We start from the raw sequence: 19,592 nt of genomic DNA, 5'->3' as shown, positions 1-19,592 counted from the left end.
ACATGAGAAAGCAGCAAGGATGCAGTGGCGTTTATGTTTCCTGGTGTCAACCTGTATTATTTCAGTAGACATTGAAATGAGGATGCATCTTGCTGCCTTTCCAATGAAGCAAGTTTAATTTAGTAATAGGTGAAAAACCATCCTTACAAAGGTGTTAATCAGAGACTTGGCTTTGTGGACACTTTTCAGAGAACAAATTTGTTAGCATAAAAATAAAGCCAGAAAATGAAGAGCTGTTTAATCACTCAATTGGATTTTTCTGCCAGCATATTTTTTTTCTCTGCAACCCACTGCTAAATTGTGCTTCCTAGCTGTTTTTTATAAAATCACTGAATCAAATCTAACTCTGATTACATCAGAGAAGGCCAGGTACCCTACACAATAAGAGGGGGTTTGAAATTTTGACTTGTCTACTTAAATATCACCAAAATGTGATCACAAGGTCAATTATGTCCCTGGGTGGGATTGAACCACCAACCTTTTGGTTAATAGCCGAACACACTAACCGATTGCGCCACCGAGACACTTTGCAAACAGTACATACTGACAAAGGCTAATAAGCATACATCTAGAACGTTTCCTAGAAAAACATTAAAAAATCAATAATCTGGAGAGTTTTTGTAAGATGTTTCTTCCATCAACCAATGAATAAACACATTGGTACTTTCCCATGATGAGTGAGTGCTTCAGGATCTCTTGCACTTACATGTGCAGCAGAGTACTGCAATGGAAGCATGCTGGACCCATAACCCAGAGGTAGGCAGATTGAAACTATCCTTTGCTATATGCATTTTTTTTTTGTTAATTTAAGTAATCAAAACTGGGATTGATATTTTTGCTCTTTTATTTTTACTTAAAGTACAATAACTTTTACCATTTTAATTTGTTTTAATAGTATATTGACAGTATAGTTTTCTTTCAAAAATCCACTTAATTTTCTTTACCCTATTATTAAAATGGTAATTGACAAAAAAAACTACATTGTCACCAGAAGAGCAATACAAAATGTACAAGTGATATATTAAAATCATCTTTCCAGCTTGAATTTCAATGATGCATTGGGTCAACAATTTTGTGAGAAACATCTTCACCCTTAAATAAAGATTTTCTTAATTCCTTACCTGTGTGCTAATTAGATATCACCTTGTTTTCACATTAAACAGACTTCCACATGAGAAAGCAGCAAGGATGCAGTGGCGTTAATGTTTCCTGGTGTCAACCTGTATTATTTCAGTAGACATTGAAATGAGGATGCATCTTGCTGCCTTTCCAATGAAGCAAGTTTAATTTAGTAATAGGTGAAAAACCATCCCTACAAAGGTGTTAATCAGAGACTTGGCTTTGTGGACACTTTTCAGAGAACAAATTTGTTAGCATAAAAATAAAGCCAGAAAATAAAGAGCTGTTTAATCACGCAATTTGATTTTTTTGCCAGCATATTTCTTTTTCTCTGCAACCCACTGCTAAATTGTGCTTCCTAGATGTTTTTATAAAATCACTGAATCAAATCTAACTCTGATTACATCAGAGAAGGCCAGGTACCCTACACCATAACAGGGGGTATGAAATTTGACTTGTCTACTTAAAGATCACCAAAATCTGATAACAAGGTCAATTAGGTCCCTGGGTGGGATTGAACCACCAACCTTTTAGTTAATAGCCGTACATACTAACTGATTGCGCCACAGAGACACTTTGCAAAAGTTCATACTGACAAAGGCTAATAAGCATTCATCTAAAACGTTTCCTAGAAAAACTTTAAAAAGTCAATAATCTGGAGAGTTTTTGTAAGATGTTTCTTCCATCAACCAACGAAGAAACACATTGGTACTTTCCCATGATGAGTGAGTGCTTCAGGATCTCTTGCACTTACATGTGCAGCAGAGTACTGCAATGGAAGCATGCTGGGCCCATAACCCAGAGGTAGGCAGATTGAAACTATCCTCTGCTATATGCATTTTTTTTTGTTAATTAAAGTAATCCAAAACTGGGATTGATATTTTGGCTCTTTTATTTTTACTTAAAGTACAATAACTTTTACCATTTTAATTTGTTTTAATAGTATATTGACAGTATTGTTTTCTTTCAAAAATCCACTTCATTTTCTTTACCCTATTATTAAAATGGTAATTGACAAAAACAAACTACATTGTCACCAGAAGAGCAATACAAAATGTACAAGTGATATATTAAAATCATCTTTCCAGCTTGAATTTCAATGATGCATTGGGGCAACGATTTTGTGAGAAACATCTTCACCCTTAAATAAAGATTTTCTTAATTCCTTACCTGTGTGCTAATTAGATATCACCTTGTTTTCATATTAAACAGACTTCCACATGAGAAAGCAGCAAGGATGCAGTGGCGTTAATGTTTCCTGGTGTCAACCTGTATTATTTCAGTAGACATTGAAATGAGGATGCATCTTGCTGCCTTTCCAATGAAGCAAGTTTAATTTAGTAATAGGTGAAAAACCATCCTTACAAAGGTGTTAATCAGAGACTTGGCTTTGTGGACACTTTTCAGAGAACAAATTTGTTAGCATAAAAATAAAGCCAGAAAATAAAGAGCTGTTTAATCACTCAATTGGATTTTTCTGCCAGCATGTTTTTTTTCTCTGCAACCCACTGCTAAATTGTGCTTCCTAGCTGTTTTTATAAAATCACTGAATCAAATCTAACTCTGATTACATCAGAGAAGGCCAAGTACCCTACACCATAACAGGGGGTTTGAAATTTTGACTTGTCTACTTAAAGATCACCAAAATCTGATAACAAGGTCAATTAGGTCCCTGGGTGGGATTGAACCACCAACCTTTTGGTTAATAGCCGTACATACTAACTGATTGCGCCACAGAGACACTTTGCAAAAGTCCATACTGACAAAGGCTAATAAGCATTCATCTAAAACGTTTCCTAGCAAAACTTTAAAAAGTCAATAATCTGGAGAGTTTTTGTAAGATGTTTCTTCCATCAACCAACGAAGAAACACATTGGTACTTTCCCGTGATGAGTGAGTGCTTCAGGATCTCTTGCACTTACATGTGCAGCAGAGTACAGCAATGGAAGCATGCTGGACCCATAACCCAGAGGTAGACAGATTGAAACTATCTTCTGCTGTATGCTTTTTTTGTTGTTAATTAAAGTAATCCAAAACTGGGATTGATATTTTGGCTCTTTTATTTTTACTTAAAGTACAATAACTTTTACCATTTTAATTTGTTTTAATAGTATATTGACAGTATTGTTGTCTTTCAAAAATCCACTTAATTTTATTTACCCTATTATTAAATGGTAATTGACAAAAACAAACTACATTGTCACCAGAAGAGCAATACAAAATGTACAAGTGATATATTAAAATCATCTTTCCAGCTTGAATTTCAATGATGCATTGGGGCAACGATTTTGTGAGAAACATCTTCACCCTTAAATAAAGATTTTCTTAATTCCTTACCTGTGTGCTAATTAGATATCACCTTGTTTTCACATTAAACAGACTTCCACATGAGAAAGCAGCAAGGATGCAGTGGCGTTAATGTTTCCTGGTGTCAACCTGTATTATTTCAGTAGACATTGAAATGAGGATGCATCTTGCTGCCTTTCCAATGAAGCAAGTTTAATTTAGTAATAGGTGAAAAACCATCCTTACAAAGGTGTTAATCAGAGACTTGGCTTTGTGGACACTTTTCAGAGAACAAATTTGTTAGCATAAAAATAAAGCCAGAAAATAAAGAGCTGTTTAATCACTCAATTGGATTTTTCTGCCAGCATATTTTTTTTCTCTGCAACCCACTGCTAAATTGTGCTTCCTAGCTGTTTTTATAAAATCACTGAATCAAATCTAACTCTGATTACATCAGAGAAGGCCAGGTACCCTACACCATCACACGGGGTTTGAAATTTTGACTTGTCTACTTAAATATCACCAAAATCTGATCACAAGGTTAATTACGTCCCTGGGTGGGATTGAACCACCAACCTTTTGGTTAATAGCCAAACACACTAACCGATTGCGCCACAGAGACACTTTGCAAAAAGTACATACTGACAAAGGCTAATAAGCATACATCTAGAACGTTTCCTAGAAAAACATTAAAAAATCAATAATCTGGAGAGTTTTTGTAAGATGTTTCTTCCATCAACCAACGAATAAACACATTGGTACTTTCCCATGATGAGTGAGTGCTTCAGGATCTCTTGCACTGACATGGGCAGCAGAGTACTGCAATGGAAGCATGCTGGACCCATAACCCAGAGGTAGGCAGATTGAAACTATCCTTTGCTATATGCATTTTTTTTGTTAATTTAAGTAATCAAAACTGGGATTGATATTTTTGCTCTTTTATTTTTACTTAAAGTACAAAAACTTTTACCATTTTAATTTGTTTTAATAGTATATTGACAGTATAGTTTTCTTTCAAAAATCCACTTAATTTTCTTTACCCTGTTATTAAAATGGTAATTGACAAAAAAACTACATTGTCACCAGAAGAGCAATACAAAATGTACAAGTGATATATTAAAATCATCTTTCCAGCTTGAATTTCAATGATGCATTGGGGCAACAATTTTGTGAGAAACATCTTCACCCTTAAATAAAGATTTTCGTAATTCCTTACCTGTGTGCTAATTAGATATCACCTTGTTTTCACATTAAACAGACTTCCACATGAGAAAGCAGCAAGGATGCAGTGGCGTTTATGTTTCCTGGTGTCAACCTGTATTATTTCAGTAGACATTGAAATGAGGATGCATCTTGCTGCCTTTCCAATGAAGCAAGTTTAATTTAGTAATAGGTGAAAAACCATCCTTACAAAGGTGTTAATCAGAGACTTGGCTTTGTGGACACTTTTCAGAGAACAAATTTGTTAGCATAAAAATAAAGCCAGAAAATGAAGAGCTGTTTAATCACTCAATTGGATTTTTCTGCCAGCATATTTTTTTTCTCTGCAACCCACTGCTAAATTGTGCTTCCTAGCTGTTTTTTATAAAATCACTGAATCAAATCTAACTCTGATTACATCAGAGAAGGCCAGGTACCCTACACAATAAGAGGGGGTTTGAAATTTTGACTTGTCTACTTAAATATCACCAAAATGTGATCACAAGGTCAATTATGTCCCTGGGTGGGATTGAACCACCAACCTTTTGGTTAATAGCCGAACACACTAACCGATTGCGCCACCGAGACACTTTGCAAACAGTACATACTGACAAAGGCTAATAAGCATACATCTAGAACGTTTCCTAGAAAAACATTAAAAAATCAATAATCTGGAGAGTTTTTGTAAGATGTTTCTTCCATCAACCAATGAATAAACACATTGGTACTTTCCCATGATGAGTGAGTGCTTCAGGATCTCTTGCACTTACATGTGCAGCAGAGTACTGCAATGGAAGCATGCTGGACCCATAACCCAGAGGTAGGCAGATTGAAACTATCCTTTGCTATATGCATTTTTTTTTGTTAATTTAAGTAATCAAAACTGGGATTGATATTTTTGCTCTTTTATTTTTACTTAAAGTACAATAACTTTTACCATTTTAATTTGTTTTAATAGTATATTGACAGTATAGTTTTCTTTCAAAAATCCACTTAATTTTCTTTACCCTATTATTAAAATGGTAATTGACAAAAAAAACTACATTGTCACCAGAAGAGCAATACAAAATGTACAAGTGATATATTAAAATCATCTTTCCAGCTTGAATTTCAATGATGCATTGGGTCAACAATTTTGTGAGAAACATCTTCACCCTTAAATAAAGATTTTCTTAATTCCTTACCTGTGTGCTAATTAGATATCACCTTGTTTTCACATTAAACAGACTTCCACATGAGAAAGCAGCAAGGATGCAGTGGCGTTAATGTTTCCTGGTGTCAACCTGTATTATTTCAGTAGACATTGAAATGAGGATGCATCTTGCTGCCTTTCCAATGAAGCAAGTTTAATTTAGTAATAGGTGAAAAACCATCCCTACAAAGGTGTTAATCAGAGACTTGGCTTTGTGGACACTTTTCAGAGAACAAATTTGTTAGCATAAAAATAAAGCCAGAAAATAAAGAGCTGTTTAATCACGCAATTTGATTTTTTTGCCAGCATATTTCTTTTTCTCTGCAACCCACTGCTAAATTGTGCTTCCTAGATGTTTTTATAAAATCACTGAATCAAATCTAACTCTGATTACATCAGAGAAGGCCAGGTACCCTACACCATAACAGGGGGTATGAAATTTGACTTGTCTACTTAAAGATCACCAAAATCTGATAACAAGGTCAATTAGGTCCCTGGGTGGGATTGAACCACCAACCTTTTAGTTAATAGCCGTACATACTAACTGATTGCGCCACAGAGACACTTTGCAAAAGTTCATACTGACAAAGGCTAATAAGCATTCATCTAAAACGTTTCCTAGAAAAACTTTAAAAAGTCAATAATCTGGAGAGTTTTTGTAAGATGTTTCTTCCATCAACCAACGAAGAAACACATTGGTACTTTCCCATGATGAGTGAGTGCTTCAGGATCTCTTGCACTTACATGTGCAGCAGAGTACTGCAATGGAAGCATGCTGGGCCCATAACCCAGAGGTAGGCAGATTGAAACTATCCTCTGCTATATGCATTTTTTTTTGTTAATTAAAGTAATCCAAAACTGGGATTGATATTTTGGCTCTTTTATTTTTACTTAAAGTACAATAACTTTTACCATTTTAATTTGTTTTAATAGTATATTGACAGTATTGTTTTCTTTCAAAAATCCACTTCATTTTCTTTACCCTATTATTAAAATGGTAATTGACAAAAACAAACTACATTGTCACCAGAAGAGCAATACAAAATGTACAAGTGATATATTAAAATCATCTTTCCAGCTTGAATTTCAATGATGCATTGGGGCAACGATTTTGTGAGAAACATCTTCACCCTTAAATAAAGATTTTCTTAATTCCTTACCTGTGTGCTAATTAGATATCACCTTGTTTTCATATTAAACAGACTTCCACATGAGAAAGCAGCAAGGATGCAGTGGCGTTAATGTTTCCTGGTGTCAACCTGTATTATTTCAGTAGACATTGAAATGAGGATGCATCTTGCTGCCTTTCCAATGAAGCAAGTTTAATTTAGTAATAGGTGAAAAACCATCCTTACAAAGGTGTTAATCAGAGACTTGGCTTTGTGGACACTTTTCAGAGAACAAATTTGTTAGCATAAAAATAAAGCCAGAAAATAAAGAGCTGTTTAATCACTCAATTGGATTTTTCTGCCAGCATGTTTTTTTTCTCTGCAACCCACTGCTAAATTGTGCTTCCTAGCTGTTTTTATAAAATCACTGAATCAAATCTAACTCTGATTACATCAGAGAAGGCCAAGTACCCTACACCATAACACGGGGTTTGAAATTTTGACTTGTCTACTTAAAGATCACCAAAATCTGATAACAAGGTCAATTAGGTCCCTGGGTGGGATTGAACCACCAACCTTTTGGTTAATAGCCGTACATACTAACTGATTGCGCCACAGAGACACTTTGCAAAAGTCCATACTGACAAAGGCTAATAAGCATTCATCTAAAACGTTTCCTAGCAAAACTTTAAAAAGTCAATAATCTGGAGAGTTTTTGTAAGATGTTTCTTCCATCAACCAACGAAGAAACACATTGGTACTTTCCCGTGATGAGTGAGTGCTTCAGGATCTCTTGCACTTACATGTGCAGCAGAGTACAGCAATGGAAGCATGCTGGACCCATAACCCAGAGGTAGACAGATTGAAACTATCTTCTGCTGTATGCTTTTTTTGTTGTTAATTAAAGTAATCCAAAACTGGGATTGATATTTTGGCTCTTTTATTTTTACTTAAAGTACAATAACTTTTACCATTTTAATTTGTTTTAATAGTATATTGACAGTATTGTTGTCTTTCAAAAATCCACTTAATTTTCTTTACCCTATTATTAAATGGTAATTGACAAAAACAAACTACATTGTCACCAGAAGAGCAATACAAAATGTACAAGTGATATATTAAAATCATCTTTCCAGCTTGAATTTCAATGATGCATTGGGGCAACGATTTTGTGAGAAACATCTTCACCCTTAAATAAAGATTTTCTTAATTCCTTACCTGTGTGCTAATTAGATATCACCTTGTTTTCACATTAAACAGACTTCCACATGAGAAAGCAGCAAGGATGCAGTGGCGTTAATGTTTCCTGGTGTCAACTTGTATTATTTCAGTAGACATTGAAATGAGGATGCATCTTGCTGCCTTTCCAATGAAGCAACTTTAATTTAGTAATAGGTGAAAAACCATCCTTACAAAGGTGTTAATCAGAGACTTGGCTTTGTGGACACTTTTCAGAGAACAAATTTGTTAGCATAAAAATAAAGCCAGAAAATGAAGAGCTGTTTAATCACTCAATTGGATTTTTCTGCCAGCATATTTTTTTTCTCTGCAACCCACTGCTAAATTGTGCTTCCTAGCTGTTTTTTATAAAATCACTGAATCAAATCTAACTCTGATTACATCAGAGAAGGCCATGTACCCTACACCATAAGAGGAGGTTTGAAATTTTGACTTGTCTACTTAAATATCACCAAAATCTGATCACAAGGTTAATTACGTCCCTGGGTGGGATTGAACCACCAACCTTTTGGTTAATAGCCAAACACACTAACCGATTGCGCCACAGAGACACTTTGCAAAAAGTACATACTGACAAAGGCTAATAAGCATACATCTAGAACGTTTCCTAGAAAAACATTAAAAAATCAATAATCTGGAGAGTTTTTGTAAGATGTTTCTTCCATCAACCAACGAATAAACACATTGGTACTTTCCCATGATGAGTGAGTGCTTCAGGATCTCTTGCACTTACATGGGCAGCAGAGTACTGCAATGGAAGCATGCTGGGCCCATAACCCAGAGGTAGGCAGATTGAAACTATCCTCTGCTATATGCATTTTTTTTGTTAATTAAAGTAATCCAAAACTGGGATTGATATTATTGCTCTTTTATTTTTACTTAAAGTACAATAACTTTTACCATTTTAATTTGTTTTAATAGTATATTGACAGTATTGTTTTCTTTCAAAAATCCACTTCATTTTCTTTACCCTATTATTAAAATGGTAATTGACAAAAACAAACTACATTGTCACCAGAAGAGCAATACAAAATGTACAAGTGATATATTAAAATCATCTTTCCAGCTTGAATTTCAATGATGCATTGGGGCAACGATTTTGTGAGAAACATCTTCACCCTTAAATAAAGATTTTCTTAATTCCTTACCTGTGTGCTAATTAGATATCACCTTGTTTTCATATTAAACAGACTTCCACATGAGAAAGCAGCAAGGATGCAGTGGCGTTAATGTTTCCTGGTGTCAACTTGTATTATTTCAGTAGACATTGAAATGAGGATGCATCTTGCTGCCTTTCCAATGAAGCAAGTTTAATTTAGTAATAGGTGAAAAACCATCCTTACAAAGGTGTTAATCAGAGACTTGGCTTTGTGGACACTTTTCAGAGAACAAATTTGTTAGCATAAAAATAAAGCCAGAAAATGAAGAGCTATTTAATCACTCAATTGGATTTTTCTGCCAGCATATTTTTTTTCTCTGCAACCCACTGCTAAATTGTGCTTCCTAGCTGTTTTTATAAAATCACTGAATAAAATCTAACTCTGATTACATCAGAGAAGGCCAGGTACCCTACACCATAACAGGGGGTTTGAAATTTTGACTTGTCTACTTAAAGATCACCAAAATCTGATAACAAGGTCAATTAGGTCCCTGGGTGGGATTGAACCACCAACCTTATGGTTAATAGCCGTACATACTAACTGATTGCGCCACAGAGACACTTTGCAAAAGTCCATACTGACAAAGGCTAATAAGCATTCATCTAAAACGTTTCCTAGAAAAACTTTAAAAAGTCAATAATCTGGAGAGTTTTTGTAAGATGTTTCTTCCATCAACCAACGAAGAAACACATTGGTACTTTCCCATGATGAGTGAGTGCTTCAGGATCTCTTGCACTTACATGTGCAGCAGAGTACTACAATGGAAGCATGCTGGGCCCATAACCCAGAGGTAGGCAGATTGAAACTATCCTCTGCTATATGCATTTTTTTTTGTTAATTAAAGTAATCCAAAACTGGGATTGATATTTTGTCTCTTTTATTTTTACTTAAAGTACAATAACTTTTACCATTTTAATTTGTTTTAATAGTATATTGACAGTATTGTTTTCTTTCAAAAATCCACTTCATTTTCTTTATCCTATTATTAAAATGGTAATTGACAAAAACAAACTACATTGTCACCAGAAGAGCAATACAAAATGTACAAGTGATATATTAAAATCATCTTTCCAGCTTGAATTTCAATGATGCATTGGGGCAACGATTTTGTGAGAAACATCTTCACCCTTAAATAAAGATTTTCTTAATTCCTTACCTGTGTGCTAATTAGATATCACCTTGTTTTCACATTAAACAGACTTCCACATGAGAAAGCAGCAAGGGTGCAGTGGCATTAATGTTTCCTGGTGTCAACCTGTATTATTTCTGTAGACATTGAAATGAGGATACATCTTGCTGCCTTTCCAATGAAGCAAGTTTAATTTAGTAATAGGTGAAAAACCATCCCTACAAAGGTGTTAATCAGAGACTTGGCTTTGTGGACACTTTTCAGAGAACAAATTTGTTAGCATAAAAATAAAGCCAGAAAATGAAGAGCTGTTTAATCACGCAATTTGGTTTTTTTGCCAGCATATTTCTTTTTCTCTGCAACCCACTGCTAAATTGTGCTTCCTAGATGTTTTTATAAAATCACTGAATCAAATCTAACTCTGATTACATCAGAGAAGGCCAGGTACCCTACACCATAACAGGGGGTATGAAATTTGACTTGTCTACTTAAAGATCACCAAAATCTGATAACAAGGTCATTTACGTCCCTGGGTGGGATTGAACCACCAACCTTTTGGTTAATAGCCGTACACACTAACTGATTGCGCCACAGAGACACTTTGCTAAAAGTACATACTGACAAATGCTAATAAGCATTCATCTAAAACGTTTCCTAGAAAAACTTAAAAAAGTCAATAATCTGGAGAGTTTTTGTAAGATGTTTCTTCTATCAACCAACGAAGAAACACATTGGTACTTTCCCATGATGAGTGAGTGCTTCAGAATCTCTTGCACTTACATGTGCAGCAGAGTACAGCAATGGAAGCATGCTGGGCCCATAACCCAGAGGTAGGCAGATTGAAATTATCCTCTGCTATATGCATTTTTTTGTTTGTTAATTAAAGTAATCCAAAACTGGGATTGATATTTTGGCTCTTTTATTTTTACTTAAAGTACAATAACTTTTACCATTTTAATTTGTTTTAATAGTATATTGACAGTATTGTTTTCTTTCAAAAATCCACTTAATTTTCTTTACCCTATTATTAAAATGGTAATTGACAAAAACAAACTACATTGTCACCAGAAGAGCAATACAAAATGTACAAGTGATATATTAAAATCATCTTTCCAGCTTGAATTTCAATGATGCATTGGGGCAACGATTTTGTGAGAAACACCTTCACCCTTAAATAAAGATTTTCTTAATTCCTTACCTGTGTGCTAATTAGATATCACCTTGTTTTCACATTAAACAGACTTCCACATGAGAAAGCAGCAAGGATGCAGTGGCGTTAATGTTTCCTGGTGTCAACCTGTATTATTTCAGTAAACATTGAAATGAGGATGCATCTTGCTGCCTTTCCAATGAAGCAAGTTTAATTTAGTAATAGGTGAAAAACCATCCTTACAAAGGTGTTAATCAGAGACTTGGCTTTGTGGACACTTTTCAGAGAACAAATTTGTTAGCATAAAAATAAAGCCAGAAAATAAAGAGCTGTTTAATCACTCAATTGGATTTTTCTGCCAGCATATTTTTTTTCTCTGCAACCCACTGCTAAATTGTGCTTCCTAGCTGTTTTTATAAAATCACTGAATCAAATCTAACTCTGATTACATCAGAGAAGGCCAGGTACCCTACACCATAACAGGGGGTTTGAAATTTTGACTTGTCTACTTAAAGATCACCAAAATCTGATAACAAGGTCAATTAGGTCCCTGGGTGGGATTGAACCACCAACCTTTTGGTTAATAGCCGTACATACTAACTGATTGCGCCACAGAGACACTTTGCAAAAGTCCATACTGACAAAGGCTAATAAGCATTCATCTAAAACGTTTCCTAGAAAAACTTTAAAAAGTCAATAATCTGGAGAGTTTTTGTAAGATGTTTCTTCCATCAACCAACGAAGAAACACATTGGTACTTTCCCATGATGAGTGAGTGCTTCAGGATCTCTTGAACTTACATGTGCAGCAGAGTACTGCAATGGAAGCATGCTGGGCCCATAACCCAGAGGTAAGCAGATTGAAACTATCCTCTGCTATATGCATTTTTTTTTTGTTAATTAAAGTAATCCAAAACTGGGATTGATATTTTGTCTCTTTTATTTTTACTTAAAGTACAATAACTTTTTCCATTTTAATTTGTTTTAATAGTATATTGACAGTATTGTTTTCTTTCAAAAATCCACTTCATTTTCTTTACCCTATTATTAAAATGGTAATTGACAAAAACAAACTACATTGTCACCAGAAGAGCAATACAAAATGTACAAGTGATATATTAAAATCATCTTTCCAGCTTGAATTTCAATGATGCATTGGGGCAACGATTTTGTGAGAAACATCTTCACCCTTAAATAAAGATTTTCTTAATTCCTTACCTGTGTGCTAATTAGATATCACCTTGTTTTCATATTAAACAGACTTCCACATGAGAAAGCAGCAAGGATGCAGTGGCGTTAATGTTTCCTGGTGTCAACCTGTATTATTTCAGTAGACATTGAAATGAGGATGCATCTTGCTGCCTTTCCAATGAAGCAAGTTTAATTTAGTAATAGGTGAAAAACCATCCTTACAAAGGTGTTAATCAGAGACTTGGCTTTGTGGACACTTTTCAGAGAACAAATTTGTTAGCATAAAAATAAAGCCAGAAAATGAAGAGCTATTTAATCACTCAATTGGATTTTTCTGCCAGCATATTTTTTTTCTCTGCAACCCACTGCTAAATTGTGCTTCCTAGCTGTTTTTATAAAATCACTGAATCAAATCTAACTCTGATTACATCAGAGAAGGCCAGGTACCCTACACCATAACAGGGGGTTTGAAATTTTGACTTGTCTACTTAAAGATCACCAAAATCTGATAACAAGGTCAATTAGGTCCCTGGGTGGGATTGAACCACCAACCTTATGGTTAATAGCCGTACATACTAACTGATTGCGCCACAGAGACACTTTGCAAAAGTCTATACTGACAAAGGCTAATAAGCATTCATCTAAAACGTTTCCTAGAAAAACTTTAAAAAGTCAATAATCTGGAGAGTTTTTGTAAGATGTTTCTTCCATCAACCAACGAAGAAACACATTGGTACTTTCCCATGATGAGTGAGTGCTTCAGGATCTCTTGCACTTACATGTGCAGCAGAGTACTACAATGGAAGCATGCTGGGCCCATAACCCAGAGGTAGGCAGATTGAAACTATCCTCTGCTATATGCATTTTTTTTTGTTAATTAAAGTAATCCAAAACTGGGATTGATATTTTGTCTCTTTTATTTTTACTTAAAGTACAATAACTTTTACCATTTTAATTTGTTTTAATAGTATATTGACAGTATTGTTTTCTTTCAAAAATCCACTTCATTTTCTTTACCCTATTATTAAAATGGTAATTGACAAAAACAAACTACATTGTCACCAGAAGAGCAATACAAAATGTACAAGTGATATATTAAAATCATCTTTCCAGCTTGAATTTCAATGATGCATTGGGGCAACGATTTTGTGAGAAACATCTTCACCCTTAAATAAAGATTTTCTTAATTCCTTACCTGTGTGCTAATTAGATATCACCTTGTTTTCACATTAAACAGACTTCCACATGAGAAAGCAGCAAGGGTGCAGTGGCATTAATGTTTCCTGGTGTCAACCTGTATTATTTCTGTAGACATTGAAATGAGGATACATCTTGCTGCCTTTCCAATGAAGCAAGTTTAATTTAGTAATAGGTGAAAAACCATCCCTACAAAGGTGTTAATCAGAGACTTGGCTTTGTGGACACTTTTCAGAGAACAAATTTGTTAGCATAAAAATAAAGCCAGAAAATGAAGAGCTGTTTAATCACGCAATTTGGTTTTTTTGCCAGCATATTTCTTTTTCTCTGCAACCCACTGCTAAATTGTGCTTCCTAGATGTTTTTATAAAATCACTGAATCAAATCTAACTCTGATTACATCAGAGAAGGCCAGGTACCCTACACCATAACAGGGGGTATGAAATTTGACTTGTCTACTTAAAGATCACCAAAATCTGATAACAAGGTCAATTACGTCCCTGGGTGGGATTGAACCACCAACCTTTTGGTTAATAGCCGTACACACTAACTGATTGCGCCACAGAGACACTTTGCTAAAAGTACATACTGACAAATGCTAATAAGCATTCATCTAAAACGTTTCCTAGAAAAACTTAAAAAAGTCAATAATCTGGAGAGTTTTTGTAAGATGTTTCTTCTATCAACCAACGAAGAAACACATTGGTACTTTCCCATGATGAGTGAGTGCTTCAGGATCTCTTGCACTTACATGTGCAGCAGAGTACAGCAATGGAAGCATGCTGGGCCCATAACCCAGAGGTAGGCAGATTGAAACTATCCTCTGCTATATGCATTTTTTTGTTTGTTAATTAAAGTAATCCAAAACTGGGATTGATATTTTGGCTCTTTTATTTTTACTTAAAGTACAATAACTTTTACCATTTTAATTTGTTTTAATAGTATATTGACAGTATTGTTTTCTTTCAAAAATCCACTTAATTTTCTTTACCCTATTATTAAAATGGTAATTGACAAAAACAAACTACATTGTCACCAGAAGAGCAATACAAAATGTACAAGTGATATATTAAAATCATCTTTCCAGCTTGAATTTCAATGATGCATTGGGGCAACGATTTTGTGAGAAACACCTTCACCCTTAAATAAAGATTTTCTTAATTCCTTACCTGTGTGCTAATTAGATATCACCTTGTTTTCACATTAAACAGACTTCCACATGAGAAAGCAGCAAGGATGCAGTGGCGTTAATGTTTCCTGGTGTCAACCTGTATTATTTCAGTAAACATTGAAATGAGGATGCATCTTGCTGCCTTTCCAATGAAGCAAGTTTAATTTAGTAATAGGTGAAAAACCATCCTTACAAAGGTGTTAATCAGAGACTAGGCTTTGTGGACACTTTTCAGAGAACAAATTTGTTAGCATAAAAATAAAGCCAGAAAATAAAGAGCTGTTTAATCACTCAATTGGATTTTTCTGACAGCATATTTTTTTTCTCTGCAACCCACTGCTAAATTGTGCTTCCTAGCTGTTTTTATAAAATCACTGAATCAAATCTAACTCTGATTACATCAGAGAAGGCCAGGTACCCTACACCATAACAGGGGGTTTGAAATTTTGACTTGTCTACTTAAAGATCACCAAAATCTGATAACAAGGTCAATTAGGTCCCTGGGTGGGATTGAACCACCAACCTTTTGGTTAATAGCCATACATACTAACTGATTGCGCCACAGAGACACTTTGCAAAAGTCCATACTGACAAAGGCTAATAAGCATTCATCTAAAACGTTTCCTAGAAAAACTTTAAAAAGTCAATAATCTGGAGAGTTTTTGTAAGATGTTTCTTCCATCAACCAACGAAGAAACACATTGGTACTTTCCCATGATGAGTGAGTGCTTCAGGATCTCTTGAACTTACATGTGCAGCAGAGTACTGCAATGGAAGCATGCTGGACCCATAACCCAGAGGTAAGCAGATTGAAACTATCTTCTGCTATATGCATTTTTTTTTTGTTAATTAAAGTAATCCAAAACTGGGATTGATATTTTGTCTCTTTTATTTTTACTTAAAGTACAATAACTTTTACCATTTTAATTTGTTTTAATAGTATATTGACAGTATTGTTTTCTTTCAAAAATCCACTTCATTTTCTTTACCCTATTATTAAAATGGTAATTGACAAAAACAAACTACATTGTCACCAGAAGAGCAATACAAAATGTACAAGTGATATATTAAAATCATCTTTCCAGCTTGAATTTCAATGATGCATTGGGGCAACGATTTTGTGAGAAACATCTTCACCCTTAAATAAAGATTTTCTTAATTCCTTACCTGTGTGCTAATTAGATATCACCTTGTTTTCATATTAAACAGACTTCCACATGAGAAAGCAGCAAGGATGCAGTGGCGTTAATGTTTCCTGGTGTCAACCTGTATTATTTCAGTAGACATTGAAATGAGGATGCATCTTGCTGCCTTTCCAATGAAGCAAGTTTAATTTAGTAATAGGTGAAAAACCATCCTTACAAAGGTGTTAATCAGAGACTTGGCTTTGTGGACACTTTTCAGAGAACAAATTTGTTAGCATAAAAATAAAGCCAGAAAATAAAGAGCTGTTTAATCACTCAATTGGATTTTTCTGCCAGCATATTTTTTTTCTCTGCAACCCACTGCTAAATTGTGCTTCCTAGATGTTTTTATAAAATCACTGAATCAAATCTAACTCTGTTTACATCAGAGAAGGCCAAGTACCCTACACCATAACAGGGGGTTTGAAATTTTGACTTGTCTACTTAAAGATCACCAAAATCTGATAACAAGGTCAATTAGGTCCCTGGGTGGGATTGAACCACCAACCTTTTGGTTAATAGCCGTACATACTAACTGATTGCGCCACAGAGACACCTTGCAAAAGTCCATACTGACAAAGGCTAATAAGCATTCATCTAAAACGTTTCCTAGCAAAACTTTAAAAAGTCAATAATCTGGAGAATTTTTGTAAGATGTTTCTTCCATCAACCAACGAAGAAACACATTGGTACTTTCCCGTGATGAGTGAGTGCTTCAGGATCTCTTGCACTTACATGTGCAGCAGAGTACAGCAATGGAAGCATGCTGGACCCATAACCCAGAGGTAGGCAGATTGAAACTATCCTCTGCTGTATGCTTTTTTTTTTTGTTAATTAAAGTAATCCAAAACTGGGATTGATATTTTGGCTCTTTTATTTTTACTTAAAGTACAATAACTTTTACCATTTTAATTTGTTTTAATAGTATATTGACAGTATTGTTGTCTTTCAAAAATCCACTTAATTTTCTTTACCCTATTATTAAATGGTAATTGACAAAAACAAACTACATTGTCACCAGAAGAGCAATACAAAATGTACAAGTGATATATTAAAATCATCTTTCCAGCTTGAATTTCAATGATGCATTGGGGCAACGATTTTGTGAGAAACATCTTCACCCTTAAATAAAGATTTTCTTAATTCCTTACCTGTGTGCTAATTAGATATCACCTTGTTTTCACATTAAACAGACTTCCACATGAGAAAGCAGCAAGGATGCAGTGGCGTTAATGTTTCCTGGTGTCAACTTGTATTATTTCAGTAGACATTGAAATGAGGATGCATCTTGCTGCCTTTCCAATGAAGCAAGTTTAATTTAGTAATAGGTGAAAAACCATCCTTACAAAGGTGTTAATCAGAGACTTGGCTTTGTGGACACTTTTCAGAGAACAAATTTGTTAGCATAAAAATAAAGCCAGAAAATGAAGAGCTGTTTAATCACTCAATTGGATTTTTCTGCCAGCATATTTTTTTTCTCTGCAACCCACTGCTAAATTGTGCTTCCTAGCTGTTTTTTATAAAATCACTGAATCAAATCTAACTCTGATTACATCAGAGAAGGCCATGTACCCTACACCATAAGAGGAGGTTTGAAATTTTGACTTGTCTACTTAAATATCACCAAAATCTGATCACAAGGTTAATTACGTCCCTGGGTGGGATTGAACCACCAACCTTTTGGTTAATAGCCAAACACACTAACCGATTGCGCCACAGAGACACTTTGCAAAAAGTACATACTGACAAAGGCTAATAAGCATACATCTAGAACGTTTCCTAGAAAAACATTAAAAAATCAATAATCTGGAGAGTTTTTGTAAGATGTTTCTTCCATCAACCAACGAATAAACACATTGGTACTTTCCCTTGATGAGTGAGTGCTTCAGGATCTCTTGCACTTACATGGGCAGCAGAGTACTGCAATGGAAGCATGCTGGACCCATAACCCAGAGGTAGGCAGATTGAAACTATCCTTTGCTATATGCATTTTTTTTGTTAATTTAAGTAATCAAAACTGGGATTGATATTTTTGCTCTTTTATTTTTACTTAAAGTACAATAACTTTTACCATTTTAATTTGTTTTAATAGTATATTGACAGTATAGTTTTCTTTCAAAAATCCACTTAATTTTCTTTACCCTGTTATTAAAATGGTAATTGACAAAAAAACTACATTGTCACCAGAAGAGCAATACAAAATGTACAAGTGATATATTAAAATCATCTTTCCAGCTTGAATTTCAATGATGCATTGGGGCAACGATTTTGTGAGAAACATCTTCACCCTTAAATAAAGATTTTCTTAATTCCTTACCTGTGTGCTAATTAGATATCACCTTGTTTTCACATTAAACAGACTTCCACATGAGAAAGCAGCAAGGATGCAGTGGCGTTAATGTTTCCTGGTGTCAACTTGTATTATTTCAGTAGACATTGAAATGAGGATGCATCTTGCTGCCTTTCCAATGAAGCAAGTTTAATTTAGTAATAGGTGAAAAACCATCCTTACAAAGGTGTTAATCAGAGACTTGGCTTTGTGGACACTTTTCAGAGAACAAATTTGTTAGCATAAAAATAAAGCCAGAAAATGAAGAGCTGTTTAATCACTCAATTGGATTTTTCTGCCAGCATATTTTTTTTCTCTGCAACCCACTGCTAAATTGTGCTTCCTAGCTGTTTTTTATAAAATCACTGAATCAAATCTAACTCTGATTACATCAGAGAAGGCCATGTACCCTACACCATAAGAGGAGGTTTGAAATTTTTACTTGTCTACTTAAATATCACCAAAATCTGATCACAAGGTTAATTACGTCCCTGGGTGGGATTGAACCACCAACCTTTTGGTTAATAGCCAAACACACTAACCGATTGCGCCACAGAGACACTTTGCAAAAAGTACATACTGACAAAGGCTAATAAGCATACATCTAGAACGTTTCCTAGAAAAACATTAAAAAATCAATAATCTGGAGAGTTTTTGTAAGATGTTTCTTCCATCAACCAACGAATAAACACATTGGTACTTTCCCATGATGAGTGAGTGCTTCAGGATCTCTTGCACTTACATGGGCAGCAGAGTACTGCAATGGAAGCATGCTGGACCCATAACCCAGAGGTAGGCAGATTGAAACTATCCTTTGCTATATGCATTTTTTTTGTTAATTTAAGTAATCAAAACTGGGATTGATATTTTTGCTCTTTTATTTTTACTTAAAGTACAATAACTTTTACCATTTTAATTTGTTTTAATAGTATATTGA

At 34.7% G+C, this 19,592-nt stretch overlaps 4 non-coding genes across 4 annotated transcripts; all 4 read right to left on the bottom strand.

The window, feature by feature from the left end:
- Nucleotides 1-3,953: 3,953 nt before the first annotated feature.
- TRNAN-AUU (transfer RNA asparagine (anticodon AUU)) lies at nucleotides 3,954-4,027 on the bottom strand. Its single transcript has one exon. It is a non-coding gene; the product is annotated as a tRNA-Asn (tRNA).
- Nucleotides 4,028-8,622: 4,595 nt separating this feature from the next.
- Nucleotides 8,623-8,696, bottom strand: TRNAN-AUU (transfer RNA asparagine (anticodon AUU)). The gene has a single exon. It is a non-coding gene; the product is annotated as a tRNA-Asn (tRNA).
- A 9,279-nt stretch (nucleotides 8,697-17,975) lies between these two features.
- Nucleotides 17,976-18,049, bottom strand: TRNAN-AUU (transfer RNA asparagine (anticodon AUU)). The gene has a single exon. It is a non-coding gene; the product is annotated as a tRNA-Asn (tRNA).
- Nucleotides 18,050-19,141: 1,092 nt separating this feature from the next.
- TRNAN-AUU (transfer RNA asparagine (anticodon AUU)) lies at nucleotides 19,142-19,215 on the bottom strand. The gene has a single exon. It is a non-coding gene; the product is annotated as a tRNA-Asn (tRNA).
- Nucleotides 19,216-19,592: the final 377 nt, after the last annotated feature.

The sequence above is a fragment of the Pseudophryne corroboree genome, unplaced genomic scaffold (genome assembly GCF_028390025.1).
Source record: "Pseudophryne corroboree isolate aPseCor3 unplaced genomic scaffold, aPseCor3.hap2 scaffold_387, whole genome shotgun sequence".
In the NCBI taxonomy this organism is placed as follows: Eukaryota; Metazoa; Chordata; class Amphibia; order Anura; family Myobatrachidae; genus Pseudophryne; species Pseudophryne corroboree.
Note: the sequence above shows the minus strand (reverse complement) of the source record. Positions and strands in the feature narration are given on the sequence as shown.